The sequence below is a fragment of the Strix uralensis genome, chromosome 6, assembly GCF_047716275.1.
Source record: "Strix uralensis isolate ZFMK-TIS-50842 chromosome 6, bStrUra1, whole genome shotgun sequence".
NCBI classification, from domain to species: Eukaryota; Metazoa; Chordata; class Aves; order Strigiformes; family Strigidae; genus Strix; species Strix uralensis.
Genome location: NC_133977.1, coordinates 1,438,542 through 1,461,050, shown reverse-complemented (window position 1 = coordinate 1,461,050; position 22,509 = coordinate 1,438,542). Strand labels below are relative to the sequence as shown.

At 44.1% G+C, this 22,509-nt stretch overlaps 1 protein-coding gene and 2 long non-coding RNA genes across 4 annotated transcripts in view; all 3 read right to left on the bottom strand.

The window, feature by feature from the left end:
• HDAC4 (histone deacetylase 4) overlaps nt 1-11,051 on the bottom strand; it is a 270,539-nt gene extending 259,488 nt beyond the window's left edge. The window contains exon 1 of one of the 2 annotated variants that reach the window (XM_074872456.1): nt 10,947-11,051. The gene's annotated coding sequence lies outside the window, so the exon portion shown is untranslated. Of the gene's footprint in view, nt 1-10,282; nt 10,346-10,946 lie in introns of those variants that run through there. The other variant, XM_074872457.1, reaches the window with a different exon arrangement.
• A 4,997-nt stretch (nt 11,052-16,048) lies between these two features.
• On the bottom strand, nt 16,049-17,645 carry LOC141944922 (uncharacterized). Its single transcript, XR_012629367.1, has 2 exons — nt 17,508-17,645; nt 16,049-16,375 (listed from the first exon to the last, which is right to left on the bottom strand). It is a non-coding gene; the product is annotated as an uncharacterized LOC141944922 (long non-coding RNA).
• A 3,269-nt stretch (nt 17,646-20,914) lies between these two features.
• The window catches only part of LOC141944921 (uncharacterized), a 29,651-nt gene continuing 28,056 nt past the window's right edge, over nt 20,915-22,509 (bottom strand). The window contains exon 3 of the long non-coding RNA XR_012629366.1: nt 20,915-21,050. This is a non-coding gene — a long non-coding RNA (uncharacterized LOC141944921). The remainder of the gene's footprint in view (nt 21,051-22,509) is intronic.

The window sequence follows — 22,509 nt, the reverse complement described above, 5'->3', positions numbered from 1 at the left end:
CGGTCAGCATTACTCTGTGATGCCATCTCCGTAAATCAGTCGAGCGCTCTGCTTTATGTTCTGTGCACAAGTTCTTCATTTGCTCCCCTGCTTTCAGCATCCCTGTACGTCAGTTTATTTTTAGACCGGCATTTTTATAGCAAAGACCAGAAGCAGCACACTTTCAGTGCCAAACTGAATTCAGCTGAGATTGCTAATACTGTCGATAATTGACATAAGGACACTTTAGTCTGATGGTCACAGAAAATTGGTACTAGCTACATGTCTGCCATCCAGGCCCACTGTCAAACCCTGGGCACTCACTGCTGCACCTTCCCAATTGCCCCACACCGTCGCCTCCAGGCTACCAGCCAGTTCACAAAGATCAGCCCAATATTGCCCAGAAGGGATTCATACCATTCACTTCTCCACCAAAAGAACAGATCGTGCTTTGTTTTTTCACGCGTGTGTAAACTTTCTGCACTGAGAAGGATTTGATCCCCACCAATAAACACACCACCAGCAATCTTTACACTCGCAGTGCCACAGACCAGACACAACAATCAAATTTATCAGGTACCACCACCACCTATTACTGTTTACAAAGCATAACCTAGTATAGGAAACATCAGCAAAGGATACCCACATACAGCCACAGAGGCAAACAAGACCACGTAGTCTGTGTAAATCCACCCAAAACCAGCATGGATTGCTCATAAAATTGCATAAAGTCTTTTCTGTTGTCAACAATTCACAACATGTGCTCACGAGCAAGATTTCAACTTACAGGGCCCTCTTCTTCGAGGTATACTGTAGCAAATAACAGAGCTACACTTTGCCCCAAGATCACATCAATATGTGCATCAACATAAGCCTTTTTAATCTACTGATCCAGAAGTATCCAGCTCTGGTGCATTATGCTAGGTTTGACAATTTATAATGTAAAAATGCAGATTACCATTCTCTGTCACAAATTCATAGTTTTTGCGGCACTTCAAGCGAGAAGTTTGTTTTCCTAATGCTAAGATTTCATTCATAATTATGATTAAGACCATCCTCACATGCTCCATTCAAGGCACAGGGAGCAGATGAGGCAGTAGCCTGTCTTCAGTGCGGTGCAAAGCACTGACTTCTGTACAGAGATGAAGAAAAACCCAATAGAAAATAGGTGAGTACAGCTCCCAATAAAGCGTACGATACCTACCACATGCAATCAGAATAAATACCCTGCTGCTCACTTCTAGTCCTCTCCCTCCTCCTTTGATCATGCTTGCAGGCTAAAAAAAAATCCTGTGAGAGGCAGTCTTCACTCAACAGCATCCTTCAGCCTCCACCAGGATCTGACAGCAGGTAAGAGTTGGGGAAAATATATAATAAAATTTTCTCCCAACCAAAGCATTGCCATTTGATTCAAACAGAAAATCAGTCTTGGGTAGGTGAAGTGCACAACAGAATCCATCTGGAAAATTATTTTAGGAGGCTCATTTACATCAAGTGAGGAAAAAATAAAATGCAAATGCAGATCACGGTAGCCAATTTCTGTTCCAGTCCACTGGAAGAAGCGGTTACTCAGCAGGGTATCTAACACTAGATTCAAACATAGCTGCACGTGTGTGGCCTCTTCATCTTGCTTTCCCTTCCTCTCCCTCACGGAATGAAGACAAGACACAAAGTTTTGAGCATACTCACTACTAAACACATCCGGGCCTTGCTCCACCACAGTGCTGCTGAATAAGAGCCGCAGCAACAGAACTACACTTGGATAACTTCAATTAATTTGTGACAGTAATCACCACCTACAGCAGAGGTAAGGTTTACAGAAATCCAAGGGTTGGTTTGTTGACTAACAGCAGAAAGCAGCAGCGACAGACCAGGCTTTCTGCTTTGCACATGGAACAAGAAAGGGCTGTGCTTAGCATCAACCCAGCAAGGATCCTGCTGGCATAGTAGGGAGCCATTTCTTTCACTGACCCTGAAGACACTACGGCAACACAAACCACACTCAAACTGCATCGTCTCCTTGGGAAGGTGGCACAAGGCAGCACGAGACTGCACCTTACTGCTTTCTTGCCCTCTGCAGTTTTATAAAAGCTGCCATCATTCATTCCTTCCAACAAGACCTCCATGTGAAAGATGACCCAATATCTTCTGAGATATTCCAGAAAGATACCTGTGCTTCCCTTTTTCCCCAAACAGACTAAAGAAACAAGCCAGGCTTCCCAGCAGGGTGCACAGCCCGCTGTGCTGCAAGAAGCCAACCTCTGTGTCAGTCCTGCTACCGTGTCCACACACCATGACTCAGAGAAGTCTCCTCCAGACTCAACCAAAGTACTAGGTACAGCATTTTTTAATTTTTTTTAAAGTCTATGCTGGCTGGAGAAGCCAGCCAGCTTTTTTCATTCAAAGAAACAAGTTCCACCTATGCAGTGCTCTAAAATATAATCCAGCCTGCAGGAAAGCTCAGTTTTACCTACAAATTCTCCAAGACCCCTCATGCAGGACAGTGTGCACCACAGGTCTTCCCTTTCCGCTGGTCCTTGGGAATTAAACAGCCTTTACATCCTTAGTTGTTTGCAGTTTGAGCCACTGCACTCAAAGTCAAGGCCAAGAGCCTGTCTTCTATCTCATCCCACCTCCTTCCAAATTAGCCAGCATTTGCAAACGTCTGCCCCGCTGCCGCTCTGTTTCCAGAGCAAAGAGTTTTCCCTTCTCACCACCCTGAGCTACCAAGCTCCACAGTTAAAACTCAAGACTATTCCATTTTTCAGAATCCTCATCACTGTAAAACTTTTGTCACTTAACACTCCACTTACACGCATATTATTTGAGCAGAAAAGTATATCCCACTGCTCCACATTTTACACAAACCTGCAGCAAGAAGGCAGGCCATTTTTTTTTGCTCAACTGCAAGAACTACCTGTATTCAGGATTTTAACAGAATCCAGAACATACACTAACAAAAACTAGGTAACTGTAGCTCCCATGGGGAAAAAATGTAACTTTCCTAATACTCTGAATAACACTCCCTTTCTGAATACTTGTTGGGAACAGCATACAACAATTAATTCGCTGTTTCAGGCTTAAATTTTAGATCCTTTTCTTCAAGTGATGCATATAAGATGGAAAGTTTTGTCAACACAACACCAGAACTAGCTTGAGCATTTTTCAACTGAGCAACATAAGCTATTTTAGCATATTAGGAAAATGCAACACAGCAGAAGTGTGTTAACTGACTAGAGATAATGTGAAAACTACAGGTTTTTAGTGAATTAAAATGAGAACTCAAATGGGAAGACAACTTGGAAAACACTAGGGGAAGGGGGAACAGCATAATGTGCTCATCTACCTTTAATCCTGAAAAGCAAATTTGAATAACTGCTTATTCAACACGAAATGCTCAAAGACATTAGTACAGACACAGCTGCGATGCTACACCTTACTACCAGTGTCCTCGCACAATCGCAGCGAGAACAAGGCAGCACCAGTTCAGGCAAGTACAACACCCTGCAAAATCCTGCGCACCAGTACTAGTGACAGGCCAGTTATGAATAACTGCTATTTCTCAAACTTAAATTAACGCAAATTACAACAGCAAACCAATGCTATCTTGTGCGTTTGACAAATGAAATTTGATTTTACATAGAACAAGTCACAGTATACTAATGTTCACAGAATTTACCGGTAATTAAGTCTTACTGACAGACACCTCATTAAAGCACCAGTTCTTCAGAAAAATTAATAAAGTGAATTATTTCCTATGTGTGAAATACCAAAATTCTTCACTACTCGTAAAAGATAAATGGAGTTAAGTTCAATTGGATGTCAGTGTTCACCAGAATGAAAGAGTGACACACTTAAAAAGATCATTTAAACCAATATATTGCTACGCTGCTAGCACCCAATCTGAGATGTTAATCTCCGATAAATTATTTTATCCTATGACTGCAGAACCCAAAACCCCTAAAAGACAATTCTTCATCCAACAGTTTACTGGCTTGCTATAAAATGTACAGATACACACGTCCAGGAAAGGTCTACAGGAGATCAAACTTGAAGGAAAACAAGAGAGTGAACACATCAACAAACCCAGACATGACAGCCAGATTGTACCCAAGGCAGGGTCTTCAATTTGCCGTTTCAGCAAGTCACATCTGCAACGCGGAGAGCTGAAAAACTTGCTGAATGTTTTCCTAGACATCATCACCTCGTGGGCAACACGCTGCCAGAGCAACACTTAGTCATATCCTAAGGATTTGTCTAAATTACTATAATGATGCCCCAAAGAAAGTAGCTCTTCCTTCCTCAGACCTTGGATAAGCCACATTAGCTGCACACATCGCCTCCAGCTCCTCCCAACACCTCTCAGGATCCTTTCTGGTCCTCAACCAAACTAAATGGATGTCTCAAAGGACTCTTAGGAGAAAAAAAAAAAAAAAAAAAAAAGGCAGGGAAAAAACAAACAAACAAACAAAAAAAAACCAAACAAAAAACCACAACCTAATCTTGACCAAACTAGAAAGAGGTTTCTTATTAGCCTAAGACCCAACTCTCAAACTGCAACTTTCTGGTTTTTAAATACCTCTTGTACGAGGAACAAAGGTTCAATCACTTGGTGAGGGCAGATGGCTAAGCGTGCCCACAAGTTAACACACATTCCTCTGCACTAGTAGGTGGTAGTTTGAAGCAAATTTTAATCAAACTTTTCCAAGATAATATCTGATAGGAAAACATAAAGGAAAAAGAATGAAGTTGATCAAGATGTGTCTAGTAATGAATGCCATGAAAAAAATGACCGAATTTTTACAGAGGAAAGCCAAGCTGTATTTCCTTGCAAAGGGAAAACCACAGAAGCTTTCCAAGAGATTTTATAGTCTTTTCCCAATTGTTCCCTTTTTCAACATCATCATGGAGCCTCTGTGCGCTTTCCTGCTTCTCTACCCCCCTTATTCCACCCATTTCCCTTCCTCCCCCAACTTTTAAATTTTGTGAAGCAACTCCTTTAAGAAAGCCAGAAATACAGTGCATATTTGTCTCTCCTGCTCCTCTCCATTTAAACTGCCCAAGTCTTTCTGGTGAAGAAGCATTGCCCAAAATCTGCTTGCTATTCAAGCAGTCCTGGCAGTGACAAGCATCACTTCATGAATCATCTGTTATATATTGCCTTATCAACATGGTCCACTGCAGGATAAAGTAAACCTGGACCACTTCAGTTTTCTGCGTAACAATCAAAATGCAAGTGGCATTAATTACTAGAGCGGTCTGAGGAGTTACGCCATCCAGGGACTTGGATATATGTAAGAGACAATCTATACCAAATCAAAATGCTAAGACGCATTTCCTCCCTCACCACACACAGCTTTTACTTCAATTTTTTAGAAGACTATTTACCTCTTTTACTAGGTAACAATACTGCCACATTTCTAATTACTAAAGCAGACAGTTTTAGCATTTCTGCTGTTTCTCAGCTTAAACAATTTGAGGCAAAACCACATATTTTCATGTGTTTTTTTCCCCCCTACCCAGACTTCTGAGATCAGCAAGCAAGCTGAAGAGAACCAGGTTCCTTTCATTTGCTTGGACCTGGGGAACCTTGAAGCAGAGGTAAATGGAAAAAAGAAGTTATCCATCAGGGAAGTGGACTCAAAACTGAAAAGCAATTTTGAATTCAGTGAAAGACACATCCTTGAGCTTCTCTGTGGAGTAAAATGCATTTTTACAAAAGCACAAATGCAAAGGATACCAGGAGGAGTCTGATAAAACTTAAATCCAATGGCTGGACTTGTTGACTGGGCAGCAGGATTAGAAAAGATCACAGAAAAGCAACAGGATAGCTGGAAACAAGCCAAAGGTGAACTGGAGGAGCAATGAAGTAGAAGATGATACCACCAAAGAAGTCATCAAAAAAAGTCAAAAATACTTGGCAAGTATTTAATAAATGTCATTACCAGTGTCCAAGTAACATGCTCAGTTAATATTTCTCCATGGTTTGTGACAAGCTTTCCCATTTGGAACAAGTTATCAACAGAAACTATTCAGCAAATAAAGTATTCTGGTAATATTATCGTGTGTACTCAACCATAGATGCAGGTAAAAATATGGTCCCAAGCATTTGAGGTTTTATATTATACATATATACACACACACACACAATGCCAAGGAGTATTTCCTTCCAGTAAATACAAATATATACAATGCCAAGGAATGTAACACAATCACTTCTTTAACTGCAAGAGGACACCAAAGAAATGTTTTAACCCCAAGATTAAGTTGGCACAGCTGGGCAGTGAGCATTCAGGTTTTCAAGCCCTGAAGAGAGCATCACATCCGCACGCACTTACGCTCCTTAACCCAGACAAACGATGCTATCCTTGAGAAAACACGAGGAGTAGTTACTGTGACCTTACAAAGGTTCAGCATGGCATACAAGCATTACAGAAACACTTCAAGCAATCCAGAAGCGCCAAGAAAAGACGACAGTAGTCTTTCAGTGGAGCATGCACAACATTCAGCTGACCATGAACATAAATGTCCTACATGAAATTGTCAGTTTGTCCTCCTTAAGGTAAGGCTGCACAGCAAGTTTTAAGACACACTCAACATACTAACTCCTTTTAGCACAGTTATTTGATAAGCACATTTGTGAGCAAACCATTTTAAAAGCTCTTGCCTATTCTCAGCTCTGGAAGATGAAAGAAATCTGGCCTAGAATATTTGATCCTATCACATACTATGTACTTGGTGGCAAGTTTTTGTCTCAACACTTTGTTTCAAATGTGTTTGGGCATGTTCGTGTATAGAAAGCCTGTAGCTTCCTTAGATCTGAAACCTACAAATGATCCTAGAGGGCAAGTTTCAGGCATTGCACCAAGTTTCTGAATCACAGATACACCTTAAGATGCCTTTAAAAAGTCTACTCCCCAGAAAGCACGAAGCCATTTCAAAGAAAGATTAAGAGCGCAATGTAATCTAAAACCATGGACTCCTGCTCAATTTTAACCTTTATTTTTAACAAATCCTACTCCTCACCCTTGCAGTTCAACATGTGATTTAAGGTTGCAGACCGAGATCAACTCCACCTTTTCAGCAGTCTATAAACAGGCAGCTCCTGTGCTTCCACCTCTGCCCACCGCAGAAGGCAAAGAGAAAAACGAGCACTCACCATGGGAGGAGAAAGTCACCCTTTGCTCAAGCTGTTTCTTTTGAGGAGCATGCAAACCACAAGGCAGACAAACTTATCTGCTCAGGGCAAAAACAGAAAAACCTGACAGGTTGGACAGAGCTTCCTTCCAAAACTAACCGTAATCTAACACAGGTCCACAGGACCTGCAAATCTTTTCCAATCCAGATACTCCAAAGGTTCAGGAGGCAGCCTGGAGTTCAAGCCCCTGAAGATCTGGGCAAAATGCATTACTTCAAGACAACCCACTGCAATCTGCATCCACCTAAATGACTCTTAACAGCCCCTGTTACTACATAACTTCTTCCGAAGTTCATCAATCTCCAGGTGTCTGTAAACACTCCTAGCTAAAAAAAAAAAAAAAAAAAACAAAACTCTTTTTAAGCGTATTGTTGGTTTTCCCCTTTCCGCATTAATGGGACACTGCCTGTGAAAACATGAGCACGGCAAATCAGAAAGTTGTGTCTTGACCAACCCAAAGATTAACATATGCAAGAAACTATTTTTTCTGTTTTACTCTTTTTGCTAGGAAGTCACCATCAAAAAGCAAGCAATAAATGACACTAACTTCCAGTAGGGAGCTCACCTGCATCGCACATCAGGACAGTGGTGTACTGGGCCTGCTATCTCCTAACCTGGGGCCGATGGACGCTCCCTGGGCTTCTTGAGAACTTCCTGGTGCTGACCACAAGTTCGGTCGCTCACACCTGCCAGTTTTCTTCTGCTTTAGGATAATCTGTTGAAGATGGCACTACACTACCACAGACTGCTCAACAAACACTTCCTCCCAAGGGAATAAAAGCTTTCATGCCATACCTATGGTTTTCTTTCATGCCTCCATCCCATTAAGTAAGTGACAAATTCCTCTGGTATTCTGAGGTCATTTTCAAAATGCATTTTGTGCATTTTCTAATCTGTCCGCTTTTCTAAAGCCAAGTCCTGAAGCAAAACCGAAGAAATTACAGGATGGCAAAGTTAAATTTTAAAGATTTAAAGATTTGGGGATTTTTCCCCCCCCCCCCCCAGTTCAGACAACCAAAGGCACAGCTCAATATCAGCAACGGAAAGTCATCAGATGCACATGCTAAAACACGCCATCCAAATATGAAGAAAAGCATATAAACCTGGAAAGCTGTGTCTTACACATTTCATTTTATACAGAAAATCTGCAGTCGCTAAAACTTACTCTTTCTAACTGGGTGGCATTTTACATTTCCAAATGTAATTGAGTGAACATGTTGCCATGGTTACAGTAGGATTCTGCAATAACTTTGTTGCCTTGTAATTGATGTATATTTGTATACAAGCAGCTGAGCTTTCTTAATTCAGTGCCCTCTTAACTCGTTTCAGAGAGACTGCGGAGCAACAACGGCAGCTTTTAGGCTGAAAACTCCATACAGCAGTGGTGGAAACATCAGAAACGATTAAAACTCAGTGCCACGACAGACCGCATTACAAAAAAAAAAAAAAAAAAAAAAAGCCGCCTTGCCAAGAACCAGATTATTATATAAACTTCAGAGCTCCTTAGCTTTTAAAAATGTTGCTGTTAAAAAAAGTCCAATTCAGATAATTAACTCCAGGTAGCTTTTGGCAACAACCGAAAGCACTTTGACAGCAGTGAATACAGCACAAGTCCCATTTATTGACAGTACATAATACCAGTAAATCAAAATGCATTGGCAAGAAGGTTATTCACTCAACGATGAAATTCACTGTAGCACGGAGGGCCAAAATAATACTTGCTCCATCTCTTCAGTCTCAAATTAGCATTATGAAGGCAACAGAATACAGCTGTTGGAAACAAGCACGAAATAAAGCTGCCTGGATATCCCTGTTGAGAAGAAATGGAGAACACTGGAGAGCGCCTATACCCCACTCCACCACCCTGAGCTGCACGCCCCATCCCAGATTTACAAGCGATTTTCACATCCTGAATCCACCCACACCTTTACAACACAGATCCCACTTCTCAGGAACATTTTTAGACCTGTAATCCAGTCTGGAGTATCAGGCAAGCCTGTAGCACGAAATCCACTCTTATAGCCAGAAAACAAGCGTTTGCGGTGACAAGCCTAATTTATGCAAATCTTCCAAAGCAGGCTATTGACAGGCAAACAACCACCCAAAAAAAAAAAATCTTCCACTATCATGAAATGCCTGCACAAAACAATTACGCAAGTGTTTTGAATAAAGGGCAGGTTTACTTCCCTTTAAATGGTACGCCGCACCGAGCTATAGTGGCAAATAATTGTTATGTAAATACATTTGCTTGCTTAAGATGTCATGCTGCGTTTGCCACGCCACGAACACTCAAAAGATAACATTTAAGGAGCCGAGGGATTGCACAGCATCCTTCCTGATAAATTCCTGCAGCAAAACCCACACACAACTGCTCAGCAACACCTCCCTTCGCGCTCCTCCGAACGCACTACAAGCTTTTTTGTTGTTGTTGTTGTTGTTAATTTAGCGCTGCACAAACCAACACTTCACATTTCGGAGCAGCACACACGCACTTTATTCACCACCAGCTCTGCCCAAAATGCCTGGTTTGGAGGGGAGAAGCCGTGGTCTGTGGCTGGAGACGGAGCCCTGCCCCGGCTTGGACCTGTCATCTTCCCTTGCAGCCCGACGTTACCTCAGGACTTCCAAAAAGCGCGGTGATGCTGAGGAGAATACCCCTTGTTTTCTCTTCCGAGTTACAAAAAAAGCCATTTTTAGTGATTTTTTGTTTTTCTTTTTGAGGAAGAGGTCGGTGCCCCGGGGGTCGGGGCGACCTCCGTGGCCCAGCCCGGGCGGCCGCTGCCCCGTGAGGCAGCCCCGGGCCCGCCGTGAGGCGCGTTCCGGCGGGGGGAGCCCGGCGGGGCCGCGGGCGGAGACGGCCCCGACAGAAACTTTCCCCAAGTCGCGCGTTATTCCCGGGGCGGTGGGGAAGGAGGAGGAGGAGGGGGCATGGAGGGAAGAACCGACCCCGGGCCGCGGCCCGCTCCGCGCCGCAGGGCCCCGCCGCGGGCGTCGCCCCCGCCGCAGGGCCGCCGCGCCCGCCCCGCCGCACCGGCCAGCACCCGCGACTCGCCGCCCCCGGGCCCGCGCCCTCGCCCCGGCCTGGCCGCCGCCCGCGGCACTCACCGCTGCCCGCATCGCTCCCCGCCGAGCCCCGCGCAGCACCGAGGCGGCGGCGCTGCTCGCCGGGGGGGGGGGAGGGTTGGGGGGGGGGGGCGGGAGGGGGGGGGAGGAGCCGCGGCCGCCCGGGAGGGGAGGAGCGGGGCGGGGCCAACGACGGAGGGGGCGGGACTTGCGGCGGCGCCGGCCCCACCCGCCTCATTCACAAAAACGCGAGCGGCGGGGAGCCCCGGCGCGCTGAATGGGCGGGAGCGCTGCCCGTCACGCCTCCCCCTCCCCGGTCCGCCCACCGCGCCGCTACGCCCATGCCGAGTGATGGCGCGCGGTGGCCCCGCCCCGCCGAGCGGGCCGCCCAATCAGCACGCGGCAGGAGCCACCGAGTGGCTCAAATCCACCCGCCACGGCCGCACGGGCGAATCCGATTGGTGCCGGGAACTGCCCATCACCTCCCCCTCCGGAACCCTCCGCGCTTCACGGTCGGAGCACAGCGAAAAAACAGCCGCGCGCCGCCGATCCCTTTAAGAACCCGGCGGCCGGGAGAGGCCCCCGCCGCAATTAAAAGCCGGCGGGCAGAAAAGCGCGCGGCCTTAAAGGGGCCGCGCCGCGGGCAGGCGGGCGCAGCGGCGGGGCCGGCGCGGCGCGGGGAGGCGGCGGGGCGCCGCGTACTGACCTGGGCGGCGGCGGGCGAGGCGGCGAAGCCGGTGCGGCGATGGCCCCGGCGCGGACACCGCGGCGCGCGCGCCACCAACGGACTCAGCCCGTGACGGGATCCGCCATCTTGGAATTTTTAGATGGAGAGTCACGTGGTGCGACCATTTTTCTCCCCGGCCAATCAGGACGCGCGGTTTATTTATAGCCGCGGCTCCCTCTTTTCTCTCCCCCCGCGCCACTCGCCATCCCGGCGGGGGAAGGGAACCAATCAGGCTCCGCCCTGACCCCCCCGCCCCGCCTCGTGGCGCGCGGCCCATCGCCTAGGCGACGGCGCGGCCCGGGGGGCTCAGGCCGGTGTCCGCCATGTCGGCGCTGGGCCCGCGGCCCCTCAGGGAGCGGCGGAGGAGCCCAGCCTGTGCCGGGCTGGGAGCACCAAGCGGGGTGTGGGTCTCGGAGGACCCCGGGCAGGCCGTGCCCCCTCAGCCTTGGGGGCCCAGGCAGGCGGGGACCCTCACTTGCCAGCTTGAGTTCAGCATCCGACAGCCGTAGGGTGTGATGGAGCCTTTGCTTAGCACCGTCCCCTCCCATCTGGTGACCGGCACCTCGCGGCCAAGAACAAATTGCGTGTTTTTATGGACCGGCATGAAGTGAGGAGACCTCAGAGCAGTGCTGAGAGGCTGTTCCGAGAAAGTCATGCGAGCGCGGCAAACTTTTCTTGCCCCCTGTTTCTCCTTGACCCACTGCTGCCTAGTTTCCTCCACAGTTTCACCTGTATCTACTAAGAGGTGGAAATGTAACAGAGAGAAAAACTCAAATCTGGATTAATGAGGAGCAGCTGAGGGAACTGGGGGTGTTTAGTTTGGAGAAGAGGAGGCTGAGGGGAGACCTCATGGCCCTCTACAACTCCCTGAAAGGAGGGTGCAGAGAGGGGGGAGGAGTCTCTTGAACCAAGTAATGAGCAGTAAGACAAGAGGGAATGGCCTCAAGTTGCGCCAGGGAAGGTTTAGACTGGATATTAGGAAGTATTTCTTCACAGAAGGGGTTGTTGGGCTTTGGAATGGGCTGCCCAGGGAGGTGGTGGAGTCCCCATCCCTGGAGGGGTTGAAGAGTAGGGTTGACCCAGCGCTGAGGGATCTGGTGGAGTTGGGATCTGTCAGTGCTAGGTTAACGGTTGGACTAGATGATCTTCAAGGTCCTTTCCAACCTAGATGATTCTGTGATTCTGTAATTTGGCTAGGGGAAACATGAGGACAGGACTAGTAGGAAAACAAGTGTAGGAGAAGCCTTCTTTTGAAGCTAATTCACCTGTAACAAAAGTTTTGCGTTCTTCTGTCTTCTTAGGTAGTTTGACAGATCTGAAACTGGATTTTTTTGGTTCTCAGGATACTAATGGAGATGGTTTAACTACAAATACCATAGAAAATGCAAGCCATGGTGTATATATATAAGATTTTAATAGAATATGAAACTTTTTTTGCCAGTTTCCTGCATCCAAGATCCCACTCCTAAAGTGTTGGTTTTTATCCATCAAGTATCGTCTATAAAAGATGGCTGCTGAGTACACTGCTTTTAATAGCAAACAGCTGAATCAAGATATAAAAAATGAAAAGGGGAGAGCATAGTTCAAAATCTTTGCAAGTCTTTGCCTGAATTACCAAGAGTAAAAAACAAAAAAATTAAAAGGAACTGTTCAGCGTACTTACCTCTACCCATGTTTTCCTAGCAACCATTCAACATCTAATTGATTTTTCTATTTTTTGAAGAATTACCCTATTGAACTGTCAAGTCTTCTCTAGCTGCAGTTTCTTGATTGGCCAAGCCCGTGGCTGGCGCAACTCTCATTTCGCTTGTGTTTTGTTGTTTTGCCTTTTGACTAGCACAGTGCCTGAAACTAAGAAGTGACGCTGCAAACATTCTGCATCACGGGAAGCAAAATATTTCTGCATCTGTATTAGCTGGTGTGCGAAAGCTCAGCCAGGGGATACCTGTGAGGCACGCTCTGAGATGCTTTAGATAACCATCCCAGGCTTCACTGAAGAGATCGCCAATGGCCAAGGAAAGTCTAAGTCTCAAATGCCACCACATCTGATGTTATTACATCTGCGATGGCTGTTAACCTTTTGTTTGAACGTAAGCCACCATGGTGGTCCTAGAAAGAAGGTGACCCCTTTTCTGTGCAGTTCCATTCTGTCTGAGGCGAAGGCCACCTGCACGCCGTTCCAACCTCTCCTCTCCCATCCAAGTACAACTTGCAGAGGCTTCTTGTCCTTCATGCAGGTGGAGCCCTTGGCTTGCACAGAGTTGAAGGAGTTAACGGTACCATCCCGTGGGGGCAGTGGTCTGCTTTCACACCTCTTGTAGCAGTCAGGGTCCTAGAGTGCAGTCACTGTGCCCTACTCATAGCCCATTAAATACGTGGGGGCTTCCCACTTCGCTTTCAAGGAGTTTCTTAACATCCTTGACTAAGACAATATGAAAAATAACATTCCTATTTGTAGGCAGCCATCCCAGCACACTTCTGGTGGTTTTGATTAATTGGCTCTTGCTAAATTGTTTTTAAACTTCCAGATTTTCCTTAAAGAAAAATGAACTCCTGTAGTTCAGCCATCTGGATTTACATAAATTCTGGGACCTGACTGGAATTGCTAACAACTTTGTCCCTCCCTCAAAATTTACATATACGTGGTAGTACATAAACACTGCTCCTTTTTTTTTTGATTTATTTTTGAGATGTTTAGCAACTACATTTCCTTTTGAAAGGGCCACCCATCTAAAAATCCTTGCCATATTGATCTGACCCCTACAGTTGCTTTTTTTCCCATGCTGTGAACAACATGCTTGGGTCTTGGCAGAGGTCAGAATTACTCTGACAGTTCCGTCAGCAATTGCATCCCATTAACTTAAGCTTTCCAGTCTTACTTTATTTTTAAGAGATTAATTTATTACTGTCAACTTACAAAAAACATTGCATTTTCATTATTCTAAGCTTGAGCATGCAGGCAGCATGGCTTGCCTTGGAGAAGGCTTGAAGTTTTGGAATATCCTCCCTCTAATATGCACCTAAGAACACCTCTGGCATGAAGAGCAGAGCTTCTGCATAAAGATGAAGCCTTCTTTGTTTCTTTTTTAGCTTATATTGGCTTGTGGGCTTGTTTGTTGTTCTTTGGTTAGTGAGGTTTTAGGTTTCCTCCTATGGTTGTTCTGCTATCTTTATTCAGGGCCAGTTTGTGTGCTCACATCTATGTATGTATGCATGTATAAATAATCTTCTAAATTATTTTTAAGTGTCAAGAGACATATGGGTGTAAGTGCTTTAGGATCAAAAGTTTACTAATGCCAACTGTAGCTGACAAGGTAATATTTGCAAAGGCTGTGAGTTCCTCCGTGGATCTAACGATGGCTGCCCTCTCTTGCAGCTCCCCATTTCTGGTACAGCTGGGAAATGGTCTGGTCACCAACGTGGGTTACAACCAACATTTTGCCTCAGTGGTCGCTGCAGCTTCTAAACAGAATGGAGTCCAGAGGTACTCTACTTTGTCTCCCCCACCCACATCCCCTGTCCCCACACCCTCAACGCTAAGGGTTGGGTGTTGTACTGCGGACTCTTGGCTACAAACTGCAGAGGCTACTTGCCTGGCCACACCAGATGCCTCCAATACTTTCTGCATCACTGAAGGAGTTTAAAAAGAGGAAACACGAGAAGAAAATTGCGCCCTAAAAGTTGCCATGGAGTGTAAGTTTTATCTTCAAAATTTGATTGATGCAGTACTAGTGCTTGTGGGTGTGAATATGTGTATCTATTAATATCCAGTCTAGGCTAACCTGTGCATAATGACAGAAAATTAAACCTTGTCATTGTTCATGTAAATTAGAGCTCAAAGATTAACAAGAAAAAGTATTCTTCCTATATGTTATATCAAATTGTATATAGTGTAGTCTGTTTTTACAGTAATTGCAGCTGAAAAGTTTACTCAGAAGCCATTTGAAGTAAAAAATAAAAATAAAAAATTTGGCAGAGCTAATTCATAAAGGCTTAAATAAAATGCAATTACAGAACTTCCCGCCTACCTCCACCTCATCTTTAGCTGAATTCTACTTCGTGTTTGTCAGGAATGGTTCCATTTTTTATGTTCTTAAGCAGGAAACAGCCATCACAACACTCCAGCTAATTTCCCTCTCTAGTCACATGGATCTGGTGAAAGTAAAATAGGGTGCCTCAGCTTTCCACTCTAATTCTGCCTCTCCCACCACCTCCATGGCCAAAAAAAAGAGTACCAAGTTAGGAAGAAAGCCAGCAGGAACTTCCTCTAGAGCCTAGCTACTGAAGACCTGCTCAAGTGCCAGTGTTACTTGCTTCTTTAGAGAGAGCCAAGCCTAGACACAAGTTCCTACCTGGTGATTGTTTTCTCTTCTTCTTCCTGATCCGTTAGTTGCCATCGTTGCTCTCCCTTGATATTTCTCTCCCGCCAGCCACCCTTCTTTGCTTTGTCTCCCACTCCCATCTGTTCTTCATCCTTCCTACAGCATACTTGTTTACTCCTTTCTGCCATCAAAAAAAAAACCCCAACAAACCAACCAGACTTAAGATGCGGCTGTAATGAAATAGAGAATGTTAAATTTACATCACCCCACTCCCGTGTTTTCCTCTGACATACCTTTTTTTTTTCCTGGTGAATTTTGCTTTGGCTGGGACTCCTTCTTTTATCTTTGTAAAAAACTCTTGCAAAGACTTCTCTTTTTTGCTATGCTGCAAAATCTGTCTTCTGTTCAGAGCAGTCCTGTCTGGCTTAATGTGAGCTCTAAAGGAGAACAAGGTGGTTCTCCTCCACTTAAGGGAGTGCCTGTTGAGGCTGAAGAAGCTTGTATTTGGCTGCAGAAGCTATTTTTCCAGCTTGTCTGCAGACCCAACACTTCATCAAGTCTTCATCACTCAAGGACAAAAGCTTAAATTCTGAAGCATTAAGAGCCAGTCTCTAAGAAACAAGTTATTGCTGTTGTCTTGGACAAACTCAAGTCTCCCACTTGAAAAAAAGCAAGTGAAGTTCACAGTCAAGGTCACAATGTAACATTTGCTCTCCACTCCATATTTACGCTTTTTAAAAATCCATCTTATGTACTCTCTCAAATTATACTTTTTATTTCAGTAATATCAAATACAATGCGATGTCACCGAATACAAGAATTAGTGGCAGTAGATTAGAGAGCCACACAACATGCAGCCGCTTCCTTCCCATGCTGGAGCTTTGGTGGAGGCTTGGTGCAACACAGCTGGAAACTCACACCTGTGTGTTTGCCACAGAGATGTCAGGCAGCTTAGCTCCACCATGTTCCGGCTCTGAATTACACCTGGAAAGAGCCATCCTGTGCAGCGTGGATAGCAGGGGCAGCAGCTTTCATCTCTGAGCTGCAGTACGGAAAAGTCACGTTGCCACTGTTTGAAAAGTAAGTCTAAGGAAGACATAAGTTGAAAAAGTAGGAAACTTACTGAAAAAGTTTACGTATGAAGACCGCTAATGAATATACATGTGATTGTCGTGGCAGTCATTTTATCATAAGTACAATAAACTTTTCGGATAAGTTTCCTTGCTAAAACTTGAACAATTTTTGCTGGATTTTATAAATTCCATATTTATTTAGCAATAACAGCTGTGCTCTCAACTGGTATGATATAGAGAAATGTTCTGCAGCCATTACAAACCACTGTCCCAAAGTTCTTAATATGCCATCATCCCTCTTGATTAAACTGAAGAGTTAAGAGTACAAAAGAAATCTCTTTTCCCCCTCAACTGTCTTTTCAGTTCAATCAATTTTAGTGGCACACTAAGGCTTAAATATAAACAAGAAATAAATCTAAAATTAATATGGAATCTTTGTGAAGTTGAGGCTATAATAATTGTTGGATACACTTAGTTTACCAGTAATTGTTTTCTGATTCTTAATATTAAAGAAAAAAAAAATTGTTATTTATTTCCTTGAATTTCCATCTGTGGCAGCTGCTGGGGGAAAAGCGTGTGTCTCTGTAGTGGGAACCTTAGAGGAAATATTGATTCATTTTTCTATTCTGTCTCAACCAGGGGGGAAAAAAAAAAAAAAAAGACATCCTGCATGATACAGGGTGAAAAACAATTAAAATCTAAATAAATGTAAGAAAAAAAATGACAAAAAAGCAACAAGTTACTTTTTCAATAAAAAATATATGCAGTCTGGCCCCTGGGTGTTGGTTTTAAGGGAAGATATTGACTTCCAGCTGAATGACGAGTAGAATATTTTTCTACTGAAATATTGATAGTAGCTTACACTAAACCACAAACTATCTCCATAAAGCCCATCATTTCTAATCCTAATGGTGTTTTCTTTCTCTTGGATGACTACTACATTCATGATATGATGGCTTTATTCTATCTGGGGGAAAAACTTTTTACCATACAGCTAAATTAACTTGTCAAAAGACTTCAAACTTCGGAAGCTTTTACAGCTCAATTCAAAGCTATTATTCAAGATTGAATGAGAAGGCTGTGGACTGTAAAAGCTGGCAAAAAATAAATTTCAGAAGCATTCACAAGTTGAATGGAATACTTACTTTTTGTTCAGGTTGTGTGTGTTTCATTGAGCTGTCTCAGAATAGCCGTATTTTGCCTATAACCCCCTTGCTCTGCAGTGAAAGGCAGAATGCTTCTGTCTGCTGCTCTTGAAGCTGTGACCCAGTGCATGCTCTTTCACACACACTGGGTTATATTTAGTTTGTGCCAACCTAAATAAGTGTCAACCAGCTCTCCAAAAATGTGGGGAGCACAAAAGAGAACGACTAGCCGCTAAATTGAGGCAGAGCAAGAACACAATTAAACTTATTTTTATCCTTTTCTTTTAAAATAAGATCATAGACTATCTTACAGGCAGTTACGGCTTTCTCATGCAAATAAAAATGCCTGGCTTCAGGAGCAGCAACCGCCTTTAAGAAGCAACTTTCAGATTTTACAGACAAGTAGCAGCTGGCAGAGCTTGTACTTGGAGCCTTTCCTTTCGCAGATCCAATCTACTTTGGATCAAAGCTCGAATAAAAAGCCAAGCCAACAATTACAGCCCCCGGAAGGGAACCCAGGTCTCTTAGATCCAGGACTCTATGGGAGAGTGTGTAAATAGATTCACAGGCAAAGGATGTGGCAGAATGGGATCTGTAATGGCCAGCGCGGCGAGCGGCCTGAATTCAGAAAGTTCTCAGTGCAGCTGCCTGTAGTTGGTCTATGGGGAATGCTGAGCACAAGAGCAAGTCTTAAATACGTCTTGTCACTAAGGCCTGCAGGGACATTCTGCCGTTTGCTTGGGACCCACAACTCACTCTGTTATTCAAAAACTGAATTAGAGGCAGTTTACTTGTTTTACAGGTGCCTAGAGCTTGCAGCATTTTCAAGTGTTCAGAGCACGCACCCACAAAATGGGGGATCCAGGTTCACTTCCCTCTTCTGCCTGGCAGGTTCCTCCTCCTTAAAGGACTGTGATCGTGATGGCATAGGATAACATCCCTCCGGCTGTGAAGGCAGGCCACTGAGCAGGAAAATGTGCAGGATGCATGAGGTGAGAGAGCAGGCAAGATGTTCAGTTCCTTAGCCACTAGGTTATAGAGGAGGGTTGAGAAACATTTAGGTTCTGGAACATTGTCTAAGTTTAAACTGGTGTTGACAGGACCAGCAACACAGCACCAAGATGGGGCTTTGCAGTCTAGAAACCAAGCTCTGGGAAGCACTTAATAGCTGCCTTCATAATAAGGTAGCAACCTACTGTAGCTTGGGGAAGAGCACTTTTGAACAAAATCTAACTACATTATTGGATTTAGCCTTTTTCTTTTAAGTGCCTTGTTTCTGCATCTGTAAAACAGGAATATTATTGTTTCCCTGCCTAAAAACAAGATGAGGATAAATACACTGGGATTTTGTACCCATTAGTAGGAGATCTGCACATATAAATGAGGCAGTAGAGCATCAAAAAAACCCCAAACCATCACCAGGCGGTTTTGTCATTGCATGAAAGAAGGAAAACTTTATGCTGTGGGAAACTAATAAAGTTGCTGACAGTTTCTGCCTACTGTAGCTCTATTCCGTTAAAAGCAAATGGCAACTCCAATATCAGTCACAACTGCACAAGATTAGTAAACACAGACTCTCTGTTGTCTTCTGTACTGCTACGTGTTGACATTATCACTGCTTAGTTCTCCCCGCTGGTTGGAGATGGCCACGTGACATCAGTGCTGATGAGCACACCAGTCAAAGTCCCATCAGGCAGGTTTATTTTATGCACATGGAAGCCAAGACCAATCCAGATATAAAGTACATCAACAGTGCCCAGGGGCAGGAGCTCGGTGCTGCTTGGGAATAAATCATGTGTTGTCAGACATGGTGGTTTTTGACCAAGGTCCAGAACAGAAGATGATTTCGGTTTTAAGCAGTTGAGGCTAAAAGGAGCACCGATAGATGATGTGTGGGGGCAAAACTGCATGGACCTTTCAAATTCTCAATTTCTTCCTCCTCCGTTTTGTTTTTCTAAGGGTTGTTTAATCTCATTTCATATGGGTCACAGCTTTCTTCTTTAGAGTCCATGCATTTCCTGAATACCTATATCTATTAAAAGGCTTAGGCAGCTGTGTTTTGCACTTGGCAAAACCTCAGTCATGTTGTTTTCCCTCTCCTATGACAAAACCAAAAAAACCCCTAGTTTTGGATTTGAACCCACTAGGAAGTACTAAAAAGACCTCAAATTTTATCTCCCTGCATATAGGGGAGCAATCACTATGGTATATCAGTTTTTCAGATCAAACCTTCCTGTTGCACATCCAATAAAGAATGGGCAAAAAGACAGGCACAAAAGGAGGAATACCTGAACAGAAGTGTCAACTGGGTGCACTCAGAAAGCAGAGTAGAGCATCAGGATAAAATATAGCAAGGAGAAAGATCTGTTCTTGCTGAATGTACCTGAATACATTCACATAAATAATCCAGAAAGTTTCCAAATGTCAAAGTCTGGAGCTCACACTGGGAGGCTGTCTGTGGATGTGTAGGTCTTGTGCTGAAACATGTAATCTACAGATCATTCCTGTAGCACTGGTTCAGCTCTTTATGCACAGACACAGAGGCATCTAAAGAGGGAAAATGCTCAGATCCTTCTCCCTCCTCTCAAAGATTTTTTTCCTGATACTTGTTTTTTACCCATTGTCTCTTAAAAACTTGCGTTCATTATAACTGCTTTCACTGAGTTCTTAAAAAACATCACAGCGGATCAAGACACGCCAACAGAAGTACAAATGTGCAGAATAGCAACAGTGAAATGGGCTTGTGGAAAATGGTATCAAAATCATGAAAGGAATGTCTTGGAAGTCTGAAGAGTTATACTCAGACCCTGTTTGGCACTATTAAATAATTGCATGGGACTTTTGAATCTAGCACTCTCATTTGCAGGTATGTTGTTTAATAGACAAGATGTGTTGTTTAATAACTAAGACGTGAGTATTCAGCCGTTAATGTTAAAAACAATATTTAGAATGTAATGTGACGAGAGGTCAGAAGAGTCAAAACCTCTGCATCCCTAGAAATATCTGTGTATGTGTCTATAAAACATGGGCAGAAAGGAGAGTTACTTCTCTCTTACAGGATCACTAGGCAAAATCAGGCCTATAAAAGAACAGGAGGTCCCTCTAGCTTTCTTCCACAAAAAAAAAAGGAAGAAAAAAGGCAGGCTTCACATTCTGAAAAAGAGCAGATAGCAGAAACCCCATGGTGCCATGGACCAGATTCAAGAAAAGGACTGAATGGGATGGAGGGGAAACTAAAACTGAAGAGCTGTTTCAAAAAGCTGCAAGGCAGTAGAGACCAACCCAGAAACGGAATGTAAGTAATTGAGATACTGATCAATAATACCTGCACTGCATAATAAGTACTGTATATTTTTCCTTTTGGAAAAGGAAGAGTTAGCAGTAGGTACCTGTAGAGATGATGATGCAATGGGACGTGTCTGTATCGTTCCAGTAGAATTGGTTTAGGTTGTTCGCATTGCGATACTCCAGCACCCAAAGAGACAAGGCACACCGATCTTGATTCATCCTTATCAGGAGCTTCCTATCAGGTTAGCAGGTGGCCTGTTGCATATAAAGACTCAGTTATGAACCCTTATGGGAACTTCTCAAACATCACACGTTAGCAGGCTAATATGGAGAACCTCTAGGAAAGCTGCTGGACTGACTGGGAAACATGAATATGATAAATAAAGCCTCTGCCTTGTGCTGGAATGAGGGGAAAGACATGTTCAGGCTCACACAGAGAGACTAGGATGCAATGGTAGGAATCATAGTGGACCAAAATTGGACAGTGATTCTATATAAGCAAGGAGAAGAGAGAAAGTGTTAGAGTTTGGGTTTTTTTTCTGCTCATTTGGTCAAGTGAACAAAGGACAAGCAGTAATTTGCCTGATTGCAAACCCAACACTCATGAACTAACTCATATTTTGGATAAGGCAGGTAGACATAAAAGAGTTATTAGAGTATGGTATCAGAGGACTAGCTGAAGAGTGGGAGAGGCATGCTTCTTAGTTTCATACTTTCTTCTGAACCCTACAAACCCTAACTGCTTATCTCCAACACCAAAGCACAAGAACACTTTTTGTCACCTTGCTTTTTGGTAAATCCAGACAACTGTTTCAGGGGAAATTACTTGTTAAATTATCCACAATGCTACAGATGCTAGGCTGTTTATTTTGGTCATATATTTCAAAGAACAGTTTCTCCAGCAAACAGTGTAACAGCTGTGGCTGATAAAACTCCTGGGTATAATCATTATCCTCTTTTTCCTGATAGAGACTGTCACAGATTTACCATTGAGTTTTGGCCTAGATGCTCGTGCTCTACAGTCAGCCAAAAATAAAATGGAAATGGATATCCTTAACATGACAAAAGCAAAAGAAGACTTTTCAAGGTCACAAAACTAAAGGAATTGTAATTATCAGACCAGAGGAAGGAGCTGTGTCCTACGCAGGTACATGAATGTACTTTGGATGTGACTGTGTCACTGCTGAGCCATTTCTCCTGTGCATGGCCATGTGGATCTTTCCACAAGACTGAGGATTTTGGAAGGTGGAGTCCAGTGCCATCATGAAAGAAATTCTCTGAAGATCTCTTATGTATTTCAAAGTCGAATTACCAGGAGCATCCATCCATTTTGGGGGCCTCGGTTACTGGCAGCTCTGTACACTAAGGGCCTGACTGTCTATAAAACCATCTCTGAAGTCACAGTCCAAAAATCTAACCTGAGATTTCTTCTCATACAGAAATCATACAGTCAGACCTGGAAACCACTTTAAAAGCATTAGCCTTTAATACACAACCCTACAGTGCGTAAGGTACAGCTGCACACCTTCGGCAGAAGATGTACTTGCAGCTCTTCTACTATACATGCTTTTGCAAGGAAACTTACCCATCAAAATTAATCTTTTAAGTAGTGAATGGAGCACTCACGCAAGATGCAAAGCTGACAGGCTTTGGTATTGGATTTCCTTTCATACGAGCAGCACCCCCTTACAGGGCAAAGCAGGCTCCCTCCGAC